We start from the raw sequence: 12,578 nt of genomic DNA, 5'->3' as shown, positions 1-12,578 counted from the left end.
CCCAGGACATGCGACCTTCCCGCACGGCAGCGTCTCAGAGATGGGCCTCGCGACTTTGCACGTGAGTTAAATCCAAAAATACATATTTGCTTCTCCTGTTTTCTTCTACAGTTCAAAAAAAAAAAAACCCTTGTATTAGAAACTCTTCTCATTTTATTTGACTTTGTAGAGTGCACGGACCTATATTCAGTTTATTAAAGCAGATACAATGGAAATGATTGGCCCCTAATTTTAGACCTAAGCAACCTGTCCGTGTTTTATTGAAAGGAGATGGAGGCCCAGAGTCGAAGGTCGAGACCCGCAGCATCGCCAGCATTTAACCTCTTCTCCAAACGCAGGACACGTGACCGTCGCAATTTGCCTGGTTTCACCCAAACGAGGGTGGAGAATGGGATCGGCTTACGGACAGGTGGCAGCGTGACAGAAACAGGAGCTGCTCTTTTAATATTAAAAACCAGATTTCTAAGGAAACTTCAGAAATTCCTTTCTCCACAACTTTTTTCTTCTTCTTCCTATTTAGCAGACGCACGCACGCGCGCGCGCACACACACACACACACACACACACACAATAGCATTGCCACCGGCATAAATACCCTTCCTGCAACCCCCAGCATCTAGATCTCATTTTCCATATCTTCCCCACAAACCACAATCCATTCGCTTGCAGAAATTACTCTGAAAACTTCCATTTTCTCCCTTGTTTACTCCCCCCCTGTTCTAAAGTTGCGTTACTTGTTAATGAGGCTGGTGGCACCATTTGGTTAAGTGTTTTATTATCAGTCGCTATTTATTGTGAACAAGTCTTCCGTTATCATGTCATTTAAGAAGCAGTTGGTAATGTGCTTCTGAGAAACAGCCCTACAGGATAGTTTATTAGTATATTAATGATATGACTTTTGAACCCCAAAACAAATGCAGCGATGATATGAAACGTGTCAGCCTGGTTTGCCAAATGCAGAAGACTCTGATGTTTTCTTATCGGATGTGCCAAAACGAACACAAATAAGTTTGTTTCATGAAGCGGGCATCGAAACCAGCACATTCACGTCCAAATAGCCTTGATATTTATTGTAATGCCAAAGTAATGTCAACATTATTTACAGATTATGAAAAAATAATTTAGGGCTTGAGCAAACTTGCTGTTGGACTGTAACACGTTTCCTAATCGCAAAAATATTTATTGTGGTGCAGTCGGCACACATAAAATACGATTGAGTTTTAACTGTTTTAAGTCTTGTCAAAATATTTTTCGGTAGGACTGGAATCTTCCGATGTACTGAGTAACACTATCGATTCTATTCTGTAGCTGGTATAACTTCACCTTTTGTATCCAAAATTTTACTGTAAATTGTTAGCTTTCTGGAAGAGCAAATAAATCATTATACTAAATATAGGCTGTCAGGTTAATTTAGTACTTAGCACCACCTTAAAATTAGGCATTTTATCTGTGCTTTTTGTAGAACTATTACTTTATTTAGCAACGCATTAAAATAAAGACTGACTGGCTCGGCCGGAAACAAAAGAAATGAAGCCGAGAGAGATTAAGATGCATGAAAACATTTTTAAAATCCCACAATTCTGTATGTTAAAAATGAGCTCTGTTTAAATATTTTGGTCTTGCGTGTAGCGGTGCAAATTTGGGGTAAGTGTTCCCTAAAAAAATAAAAACATGTCCAAGATAAAAAGCAAACCAGTAAAAAAAAAAAAAACAGTTTATTTCCAAGATGGTTTGAATGACATCTCTGCCCAACTCCTAAACCAGCCCGCCCAGGTCAGAGACGCGTTAGGATACTTCGCTTCCGGTATGGTTAGGCTTGGCTTTGCTCGTGCACCTGCTGCCCCGCCCCCCCCATCCCCCAGAACCAGCATCTCTTCCTCCTTCCTTTGACTTTACCGTAATTATTTTCGTGTTTGTTTGTTTTGCTCCTTCAGACATCCAGAGTCACATTCCTTAGCGTATAGTTTTCATTCGGTTCGATTCTTCTTTAAGACGGTCCAACCTGTTCAATTTTAAAAATGTCTTAATTAGTCTAATCCTGACTGGGCCCTCTCCAAGGCTCCCGTTGGCAGAGTCAGATTTCAATTAGCATTCCGCTTCCCTGCTGCAAATGCCCTTGCTCAGACTTTCTTTTTTTTTTTTAATGTGTTATGTTGGATGCTACCACTCCTCAGCTTTCTTCTTCCGCCTCGAAAATTATACGGCTCCTAAAATGTTTCAAGGCACCAGGCACATGGGAAAGTTCTGGCAATTACTCCGCTTTCAAATTTCCGAGAAGCTAATCTGTTAGCCCGCATCTTGTTTCCCGGGACCGTTAGCTGCCAGAGGATGCGCTGGGCACGTTCTTCTGGCCCTTTAAAACCAGGTGTCAGACCTTTGCCTTTACGGATGATAGAGAGTTTAAACCAAGGACGTGCTTTAAACTGAGTCCTGGCTTAGATTCGTTAAGTAGCCAGGGGATAGGTGCTACCAGCTTTCAAACACTCTCATGCATCCAGTCCCCACGTCAGTCCTATGAGGCGGGCATCATCTGTGCCCATTTTACAGACGGAAATGCCTGGAACTCAGAGTGGTTAGCTGGCTTGCCCAAAGCCGCAGAGCTAATCAGTAGCGTCCGAGATGAAGATGGCCTTCTACCTGGCCATAACGATGCGACAAAGGAAACAAGCGTAATAAAAATATTCAAAAAGATCACATGGATATGCAGTATGCATGCTTCTTCCCCACCAACTGAAAGATGCGGCATCGAACTTAACTAAATGTTTTGGATAACTTTGGCTCTGTGCGGTCATGCCAAAGCTTTACTTCCATCTGGCCTCTGTTCTCTCTGTTTTTGAGTCAGATAGCCTGAACGTGAACCCTAGCTCCATGACCTTGGATGAATGCACCCAACCTCTGTAGACCTCGGTTAATTCATCAGTAAGACAGGGACCGTGATAACGCCCTTCTCACAGGGCTGCTCTGGGGTTCCCATGAGGTCATCCTCACAGAGTCCCTCATACCTACCTGACACCTGTGAACATCGCGGCTCCTTTGGCAACAAATGGGCAAAAAAGTTGCAGCCTCAGCACCACAGATAGTCTGGGCTGGGTCCTTCCTTGCTTGGAGGGCTCCCCCATGCAGGATGTTTGGACCTATCGTTCTAGTAGATTCCAGCAGCGCTTTCTCCACTGTGACAATCTGAATTTCTCCAGGCATTGCCAAATATCCTCCAGCGGACAAAGTGAACACTGCTCTGATGCCATGTCCCAAAGCTGCCTTGTCCGATACGGTGGCCACAAGTGACATATGGCATTGAGCACATGAAATGTGGCTGCTGTCACACAGTGAAGTACTAGTCCAGACATAGTGCATTGATCAAAATACATTGTTAGAATAATGTTACCAGTTCCTTTTAACTTTTCTTGTCACTGTGGCTACTAGAAGTCTAAAAATCACACACGTGGTTTGCACGAGACTTCCGCCGGACGGCGCTATGCTAAAGGCTTCTCTCTCACTTCGTGGGAGATCATGGGTGTGGGAAGCCTGGACCCTCGTTTCTAATTAGCCTTCGGGTATCTCCGTCGCCTGACAGCTCGCTGTCGGAGTTATCGTGCGCACCACAATACTCGTCATCTGTCTTCTGTCCCGCCTCGGTCACTGGAGCCGTTTTCACCCTCCCAGGTGACTAAAGCTTGAGCACCTGGGTCACTCTCAACTCAACGCTCCCACTCGCCCCCTCACCCCTGACCGAATCCACATCCTATGTCCCAGTCTGTGTCAGTGCTTCTGAGCGTGGAAAAGAAATCAGCGGAGCAGTGTTTACAGAGAAAAACGGGAAATAACCCGAATGCCAATAACGGAGGCCCATGATGAACAACCCGCGGCTTGTAGAATCACAGGTAAGAATACTCGAGGGCGTGAAACGCGATTGGGATGCGCACGGCGAAGAACTAGATTAGGGCACAGGACAGGAAGCGCGGTCTTATTTTGGTCACGAAGGTATACCTGTTGCTCCTCGCCCGGGTGTGCGCTGAAAACGGACAGCTACAGTAATAGTTTGTTGATGGCTGGTGAGAACACAGGTGAATTTCAGCTTAATTTTGTAACTTTGTTTTGCTCCCAAGTTTTCCGAAATGAGCATCAATCGAATCGTTAATAAGAAGAAAAGAAAGAGGTGTGTGTTCCTGTCTTCACTGTTTTTGTTTTTTGTTTGTTCGTTTGTTTGTTTACTGTCTTCATTGTTATAAAGCGTAAGCCCTGTTGAACTAACTCATGGTTCATTTTATCAAAGGTACTACTGTGTTGGGGAAACCACCTTCTAAAGACAAGGGCTGATCACTATCATGCGGATATTGGCACCTGGCGGTCTACGGCAATGTCCTCACCCAGGAGACATCTGGTAAAGTCTGGAGACATTGTGGTTGTTACAAGCAGAAGAAGTGCTACTGGCATCTAGTAAGTAAAGGCCCAGGAACGTGGTTAAATACCTCACAATTTGCAGACCAGCCCCCGCCCCAAAGCACTGTCCAGCCCCATGTGCCAATAGCTGAAATCACTATTAATCAATATCACCGTTACACTACAGCTAACATTTATTCAAGGGCCAAGTTTGCATGGCCAAACCAAAAGTGGTTATGAGAGAGGAGTCCAGAGCATCTCCTCTAAGTGTCCCTGGGTGCCTCCGCCTGACACCAAACATCCCAATTAAAACAGAAATCTGATTAGTTGTCCAATTACATGAGGTAAGACAATTTGCTAGAAATAGCATGGTCACCCACAGGTGAGACAGTGAAGGGGAAGTAAACAGAAATCACCTTCTCTGCTGAGAGGTGACGTCTGGGTCCGTGGCGAGGCTGGCAGGGCGGGGCCCTCTGCTGAGTGTGGCCCTCCTGGACCTGTTTTGTCGAGAGTCTACAGTTTTGAACACGGTTTGTCTGGCGCCCTTCACAAGCACTACATTAACTCGAGTTCATTTGAAATTCATCATTTCCAAAGAGACACAAGACACTGGAGGTTTCGTTTCCAGGATTTTAAATGTCAGCCACCCGAAATGTGCTGTGGAGACACAGCATCTGGAAGGCGATGTTTTTTGAAATTTATCTACAAACAGGAGCAGCTCCCCCAAGCTCGGCTTTTTCAGAAAAAAGAAAAAAAAAGAAAGAAAGAAAAGTAAAGAAAAGAAAAATCATCCGTCAGAACACACACGGCCAGAACCTTGATGGGCCCTACTCTCCCCTTGAAAAATAGAAGAGTTTGAGTTAAAAAATGCGGCTTTTGCTTTAGGTCCGACCTGTCAGAACTGCAAGACAAGGCCGCGCGGAGCAGAAGCGCTCGCGGAGAGAATTCTGCTGCCGCCACGCTCGAGGAAGGATGAAGCGTCCGGGGGCCGCTCCGTCGGCTTCCTTGCTGTTCCTCGAACACTCCAGGCGCTCCCCCGACTCAGGGCCTGTGCTTTGGCTGCCCCTTCTAGAATATCCCTCCCCCCATGGCCCCTTGGCTCCCGCCCGTGCCCATAGCTCTGTGTACCTCTGCTCCCTCCTGCACTGCTGACCGCCCCTCCCAGAACCCCCGTCGCTCAGTCCTCTCCACCCCTTACCCTGCTCTGATCTTACTTTTTTTTTTTTTTTTAACATACTCCAACATTTCATTTTTATTATGTTTGCCATTTATCGTCTCTTCCAGCTTAAGAAGGTAGGTTCTGGGCAAGAGGGGACTCTTTTATTCCCCAGTGGGTCCCGAGCACCTACGATGGAGCCCGTGAGTTTCCTGAATGCCTCCTCTGTGCTCAGCGTGATGCTCACAGCTGTAGGAAGGAGCGCGCATTGAGTGCCTCCCTCGGTGTCTGAGGAAAGAACGCGGGAACCAAAGTGCCCAGGACTCTGAGCAGCTCGAGTCGGCTTCTGTTGCTCGCAACCAGAAAGCAGCTAACATTTCAGCCTCAGCTGTCAGTGCTGGTTCCCAGGGAATGCTGCAGGAGCAGGGGAAGGGCGAACACGGGGTGGGCAGGAGCCACCAGGAACGGACCAGGAAGCAGCCTGGGGAGGCGTCCCTCTCTTGCCCAAGCTTGAATCTGCTCCTCCTCTTCACCACCGAGGACGCGGTCAGCCCACTCAGTCCCCTCCTCTGAACCTGCCCCTGGATGTCCCTGCCCCCAGAGACATCTGGTACCCAGGACGGAAACGCAGAACTCCCGGTGGGGTCCAGCTTCCACGGGACTGTGTGACATACGCCCGTTAATGCCGCCCTGCCAGCAACCTCACGTCCTGCCCGCCAGAACCGAGGAGATCCGCCCAGAGTGACTGCGGGAGTCACCAAACAGAGCAGACGGGCGAGACCCTTTCCTGGGAGGGAAATACAGCAGAGGCACGGGAAGGAGCCCAGAGTCCGGGCTGAGAACCAGGGGACAGAAAGCCACATGGCTGGACGAGCAGCAGCAGGAGGCCAGACGGGGCACAAACGTGGGGCCCAAGGGCCCCGGAGCAGCCGGCGCGGTCTCAGGTGAGCGGTTCACCTGTGCCGTGGGGATTGTAACCGTGCAACTCCGTAGCCCTGGCGGGGTTTCAATCGGATCACGCCTGCAGAGCGAGGCCGAGAGTGAGCGTCCCCAGGACTGACCGGCGCTAGCACTGCCAGGACCGCGGGGCCCCGGCAGGAAGCCTGAGGGACGCAAACGAAGTCCTGGGGAGAATAACCAGACAGGGATAAAGAAGAATCGAGGAAGGGACTCCAGGCAGAAAGCAGTTGGCGCCACCGAGCCGTGAGTTACTGATGCTGGCCGGGGACCGGAAACGGGGTGAAGCCAGCACGGAGGCGGGTGACGGACTGGATGCTGAAGATGGAGGAAAGGGCAGAGTTTAAGAAACAGCGATTCCGAGAGCCGGGCCCTGCCCTCTGTTCAGAGGCGCACGCGAGCACGTTCAGTCTCCGCCGGGGTCGGGCCGCTTCAGAAGGGGAGCCCGGGAAAGGGAGAACGAGACCGGCTTTACGCTCAGGTGTCTCGTGCACCAGGTAGCGCCTGGTGACCAGCAGACGCTCCCTAAACGTAGGCGGGTGGATTTACGAACGATTCATGCCTATGCATGTGCACCTATGTTTATACATGCACGTGTGTGCGCGTGTACGCATATATGCATGTATGCATAGGTGTATAACGTCCATGTACACACACATGTAACCATACACTATACACAGTTCACATTGGTGTATATAATAAAATTTTCAAAAGGATTTGAAGCTGCTAATAAGAGAAATATACACATGGAATAGGACAAAATTAATTAAATGAGCGTAATCTACAGCCACGCCGCCCTGAACAAGCCTGATCCTGTCTGATCTCGGAAGCTAAGCAGGGTTGGGCCTGGTTAGTGCTTGGATGGGAGACCGCCTAGGAAGACCAGGTGCAGAAGATGTAAAAAACAAAAAAAAAACAAGGGGTCGTAAGCTGACAAGGTCCTTGGAATCTGTGAGGTCGACCAAGGATGGCCTCGCCTAAAAAATAAAAAAGTAAAAAATAAAATAATTAAATGAGAGTATCAAGATCCCGCTGTCAGGACAAAGCAATGCACCAGGATGCGCCCTTGTTAAGTGACTGCAGTGATCCTGAGCTCCCTGCCGGCCACGGTGATAAAGGAAACCTGCCGTTACCTGTTCTCACCGCCCCACCAAGCAGCCTACGAGGTGACCTAGAAGAACAAATGTTATCTCAAAAATAGCTACAGGTGCATATAATTCAGCTCTTCGCCTGAAGTACATCTAGGCAAAATGACGAGATATCGATGATGACTGTTTCAGAAAATACAAAATATTCTATAAATTGATTTTTATGTGAAAATCTACAAAGCTCAAGAGCACGGCATGAAATGAAAGCTCAGCATGGACTTTTGTTCCTCTGATCATAATATTTTTAAAAATCACGAATTGGACGCATTTTCTTTCTGCCACTGGCTGTGAGTGGGAGCTCCACCCCCCAACCCACCACAAGGTCACTGGGCCGCTGAATGTCAGCCGACACCACCCTTCCCGGAGGAATGTCAGGAGAGCTTCTCCCACCCTCCATTTGCAATTTCCCTGGAGTCAACTTTTAATTAGCAGAGTTACCAGCATTTCACACGGCACAAGCAGGCAAGTCGGCACACAGCAAAGTGTCCGTGTGTCCAGCAGAAAACACATCAGGAGTCGAGTTCAACAAACATTGGGTAAGATCGGCCACTGACTGGCTTTCTAGCACTGTGTGCACTCTTCCGTTGCCTTGTTGGTCAGCCAGGACGCTGCTGAGCCCTACGGTGACAGGGACAGTGCTGAGTGCTCCGTCAGGGGACCCCCCCCCTCGCCCCCTGCCCTCAGTCTGCTCGGAGTCTAGACTGGAGTGAGCAGAATACACAGGAGAGTAAGGGTCACACCGGAGGGGCAGCTGCAGCCCTGCGGGCACTGAGAGGAATAGCCCAGTGACCTCCCTCGAGAAGCCACCCATCCCGCGGATGCCGTGAACACAGACAAGGGTCACTGACGCCTGCAAGCTCACCCACGGCAGAGACAACAGCCCGGAGGGTGGGAGAGCACTTTGTGTAGAGCCATGAAAAGAAACAGCAAAAAAGACCTGCCCACCCCTCCACCCCCAAAAAATCAGAAACCCAGACAGCATAAATAATGACAAGAAGTGTCTTTCAGGCACCACTGACAAGTGGAGAAGTTGTGCTCCCAACAAAGGAGGCACACAATGGCAGACTCCTGGATGAATAGGGCCGCTCTGTCTAACTTTGTGCGGCACGCCACCGACTGCCAAGTACCTGTGGGTGCTTAATAAACGCCTTTGACGGATGATGAATGCCGTCGTTATTACATCTGCCATTATAGTTTTTAGTGAATGAACCTTCCTTATCAATCTTTATAACCTCAGTTTCAACGGTATTAATTCAGCCATCTCCCATACCAAACGCCTTTCTAAATACTAGTCCTCGAAACTTGTCAAAAAACAATGCTTGGATTTTTGCAATGTCACATGCCAGGATCAAAGAAAATTCAACTTATATGCTATCCTATCAAATGGTTACAGCATAATGTCGCTCTTAAAGAATACAAAAGAATTCTTTTCCAGTTTCTAATCTATGGCAATACTTTAATTTTTCACGCGATTCTGAAGGCTCCTTTCAAAATGCTATTTGATATTAGCAATATATGATTTTTGAAAACAAAGATCCATTGTTTCTAGAAGTAGTTGCTTAAAAAGTAAATACTTGGATATTGCTCATGAACTACAAGCATTTCCATTTTTTTATTTTTATTTTTTTTTTTAACAATCACTGCTTAAATCGGGGTGGGCGCAAAACCAAAAAACACACAGACGTCTTTTTATGAAAACAAAATTGCGACTTCTCCAGTTCCCTTGGTCTTTTAACTCGTGTTGCCTCTTGAGCAGTCAGAGTCAAGCTCAGGCCCCTCCGCTGTCCAGCCCAAACGATCCTCTCCTTCTCTGAAACTATAAAACCTGTCGTTTCTAACTCACCTGACAAAATATGTAGAGGTCTCTCACCCTCTCTTCCTCTCTCCCTCCCTCCTCACTCTGTCCCCATCCCTCCCTCTCTCTCTTCTTTCCCCAAACAAGGAGGCTACCTCTCTGTATAAACAGACAACAGGCTAAAAGTTCAGCCATGTGAACGGGATACCTAAAAGCCCTCACAGTCAGGGTACAAACCATCCGAGTCAAAGTAAAATCGCACGCGAAGGGGACCATCAAAGCAGGCTGAGCAGAGAGCCAGGGAACATGGAGAGGGCCGTCATTAGCTTGTGGGAGAAGTGCGAACAGAGGCCCTACTATGTGCCAAGGAATCGAGAGTAAATACAAAGGCCTTTGTCACTGCCCGTGAGAAGCTCACAGCTCAATATCGTGGCAACGATATTGACCAGGTACCCAACGCCTGCTGCAAGCTGGTCTTTTGAGTAACGTATCTCATTTAATCCTATCGATTCGAGTCAGGCGATAAATATTAGTACCCCATTATACGAATGAGATTATGTGACGCAGAGAGGGAGGGAAGTCTGGCTGCAGAGTTCCTATTTATAACCACACACGCCAGACAACCAGTATTTACCAGCAGCAGGAAAAAAGGGTGGTGAGGGAGAAGCCGGGACACAGAGAGGCATGAGGGGCAGGGTGCATAGCAGCCAAGTCCTGGCGGTCAGGGATAACCGCAAAGGGAGGGGCTTGAGCCGAGCCTTCAAGATTCAACAGGAGTTCAGCGAGCCCATGAGAGGAGGAAAAAGCTTTCCAGACACAGGGAGTGGCAAGCGCAAAAAGAGAAGTGTGACAACCCCCGGCCCCGCCCTCCCTCACACCTGGGGAGGCCATGCCTGGCACAGGTGGGACCCTTCGCCAGTGAACGGCTCCGGCTCCGGGCCGTAGTCAACGGCCCCGACAGGTACCCGTGGCAGGGAGACCAGGGCGACGCTCCTGTTGAGTACGATTATTCTTCAGGAGCCCGAACGAGGCTAACAAAAGAGAAATTAAACACAATGCTGTGTCATGGCACTTTGACATAAGTGTCAACTTGGAATTTCAAATAAAATTAGAAGATTCTTCTAATAATTATAGAAGATGGCAACTAAGGTCCAGGGCCGAGCGCATGTGGCAAGAAATGACTAATCATATTTTGCAAGAAAAGCGGCCAGGGCTGACCCCTCTCCAGATAAATGCGCGGGGGGACGTCAGGCAGGGGAAAGGTTACCAGCGGTTAATGTTAAATAGAGATCCGTCCGCCAGGCACCCCAGCCCGCTCCTCCATATTCATAGGAAGCTACCAGCCATCCATATTCATTACCCCCAAAGAGTTTTAAAGTAAGGGATGCAGGCGCGGAAGACTTCGGCTCTAATGAAAATGCTTCTGGTGATGTGATGAGCGCCCTAGACTTCCCCCACCCACCTCAAAATCCAAGTGATGGAAGGAAAGGGCAGCGGAGGGGCCGGCACGCGCGCGCGTCCTGGGCGCAGGGCGCCCCTCCTCTGGCGGGGGCTGCGTGCCAGGCCTCGCGCCCAAGGGGTTCCAGGTGCGGGCTCTGGGTTCTGAGAGCCTGGGTGGGACCTCAGCTACATCACCAGTCTCTGCCTCAGTTTCCCTTAGGTCAAACGGCCACATCAACAGTACCTACCTTACGTGACCTCATCCATGTAGCCACGCCTGCGGCTCTGTGCTTGGCAAAGTGGCCGCGTGCCCAGCTCCGTCAGCGTTCCCTGTGATTCTTGGGTCTGATGCTTCCAACACAGGATACAGGTGCCACCAACCCCACTTTGGAGACGGAAGAGGAGCAGTCCCCTCCTCTAGGTGGCTGAGCTGGCCCGCAGCTGCAGGTGGGCCTGTCACCCCGCTCTTCTTGGGGAACCGAGGTCTGGGGAAGTACACCCCGCTGCACTAAATGGCTCCACGCAGCTTCCAAGGCCGCGGACTTCCTCGCAGAAAGTAGCTTCTGCAAAGAACAGAGAGGAGGTAAAACGCTTCTGAGAACAGACTGCACAGCAAACAGCCCCCCTCCACCAGGCAGGCGCCCCGGGTTTCAGCTTTTCCGTTCTAATCTGATTTGGGGCTCGTCAGTGAGATTCTTTCACCCTCCCCTAGTTATTGGGCACCTAACTTCTTAACAGCAGCCTCTATCTCCACCACCCAAAATAGGATGACTTGGAGTTTTTGGAAGTGCTTATAAATAAACACACGACAGCCTGGCACCCCCTGACAGCAGCTCCGCAGCCAAGGCAAGTGTGTATTGTTGTTTTTCTCAATTTCATAGAAAAGGGAACTGGAACAAGAAAAAGCTAAAGACTCTGCCTAAAAAGTCACGTGGCAGAGACCTACCGCTGCAGGATGTTTGAGTGGGGGAGGGTCGGCTTCTAACTACTGCATTGGGGGCCGGTGGGGCAGGTCGGGGGTGGGGGTTGTTGAAGAGGAGATGTCAGGCCGCTGGGGGCTGCAGGAGACGGGAGACCCTGCGAGCTCTCAGCACCCCGCATCCCGTAAGGATCAGGAGGGCCTGCCGCCTGCTTGGCTGTGACACCTGGTCTTGGGGACAAGTGGGCCGTGGCGGACAGTGGGAAGGACTGGTTTCTGGAATCACAGGCGATCGCTGGGACCCCAGAACTCAGGACAAGAGCTTTGCGGTGACACGGGGTCGTAAGGCTGGCTATCTGTATCTGTATATATCACATGTGACAAAAACAAACCGACAAAGACCTGCCTGGGTGTGGGACCCAAGGCGCTCACTGACTGTTCTCCCCAAGTGGTGTTCGCCAGAGCGAGGCAGGCCTCGGGCAAGGACGCGCCCCCACCCCACCCACGCCCCCCAGATTTAGACACACGGAGGAAGGAGAGCTTCCGTCGCTTTCCCCTCAAGCGAACCCCAGCCCTGGCGCAGGCTGCGCGGAGAGGTCGGAAGCCGAGCCCACGCCAAGCCCCGGAGATAAGCAGAGGCTGGGGCGCTGCGGGTCTTCATCCGGGAGTCCCGGTCCCCTGCGGTCCCCGTCCCCGTCCCCGTCCCCGTCGCCGCGGCGCCCAGAGCGCCACGTCCCCAAGCGCGAGCGCTCGCCTGCGCCTGGCCGGGCGCCCGAGATTGGG

General features: G+C 50.1%; 1 long non-coding RNA gene and 1 pseudogene across 3 annotated transcripts; one reads left to right on the top strand and one right to left on the bottom strand.

The window, feature by feature from the left end:
- Nucleotides 1-564: 564 nt before the first annotated feature.
- On the bottom strand, nucleotides 565-12,243 carry LOC107518329. Of its 3 annotated transcripts, none has more exons than XR_001598822.2 (3): nucleotides 11,125-12,243; nucleotides 10,315-10,467; nucleotides 565-2,002 (listed from the first exon to the last, which is right to left on the bottom strand). It is a non-coding gene; the product is annotated as an uncharacterized LOC107518329 (long non-coding RNA). The 3 variants fall into 3 exon arrangements; XR_001598821.2 differs by lacking the exon at nucleotides 565-2,002 and adding an exon at nucleotides 7,422-8,259; XR_001598820.2 differs by lacking the exon at nucleotides 565-2,002 and adding an exon at nucleotides 9,264-9,457.
- Nucleotides 7,273-7,391, top strand: LOC118601403 (annotated as a pseudogene).
- Nucleotides 12,244-12,578: the final 335 nt, after the last annotated feature.

This window comes from Rousettus aegyptiacus, unplaced genomic scaffold (genome assembly GCF_014176215.1).
Source record: "Rousettus aegyptiacus isolate mRouAeg1 unplaced genomic scaffold, mRouAeg1.p scaffold_m13_p_3, whole genome shotgun sequence".
Taxonomy (NCBI): Eukaryota; Metazoa; Chordata; class Mammalia; order Chiroptera; family Pteropodidae; genus Rousettus; species Rousettus aegyptiacus.
This window is presented reverse-complemented; position numbering and strand designations above follow the sequence as displayed.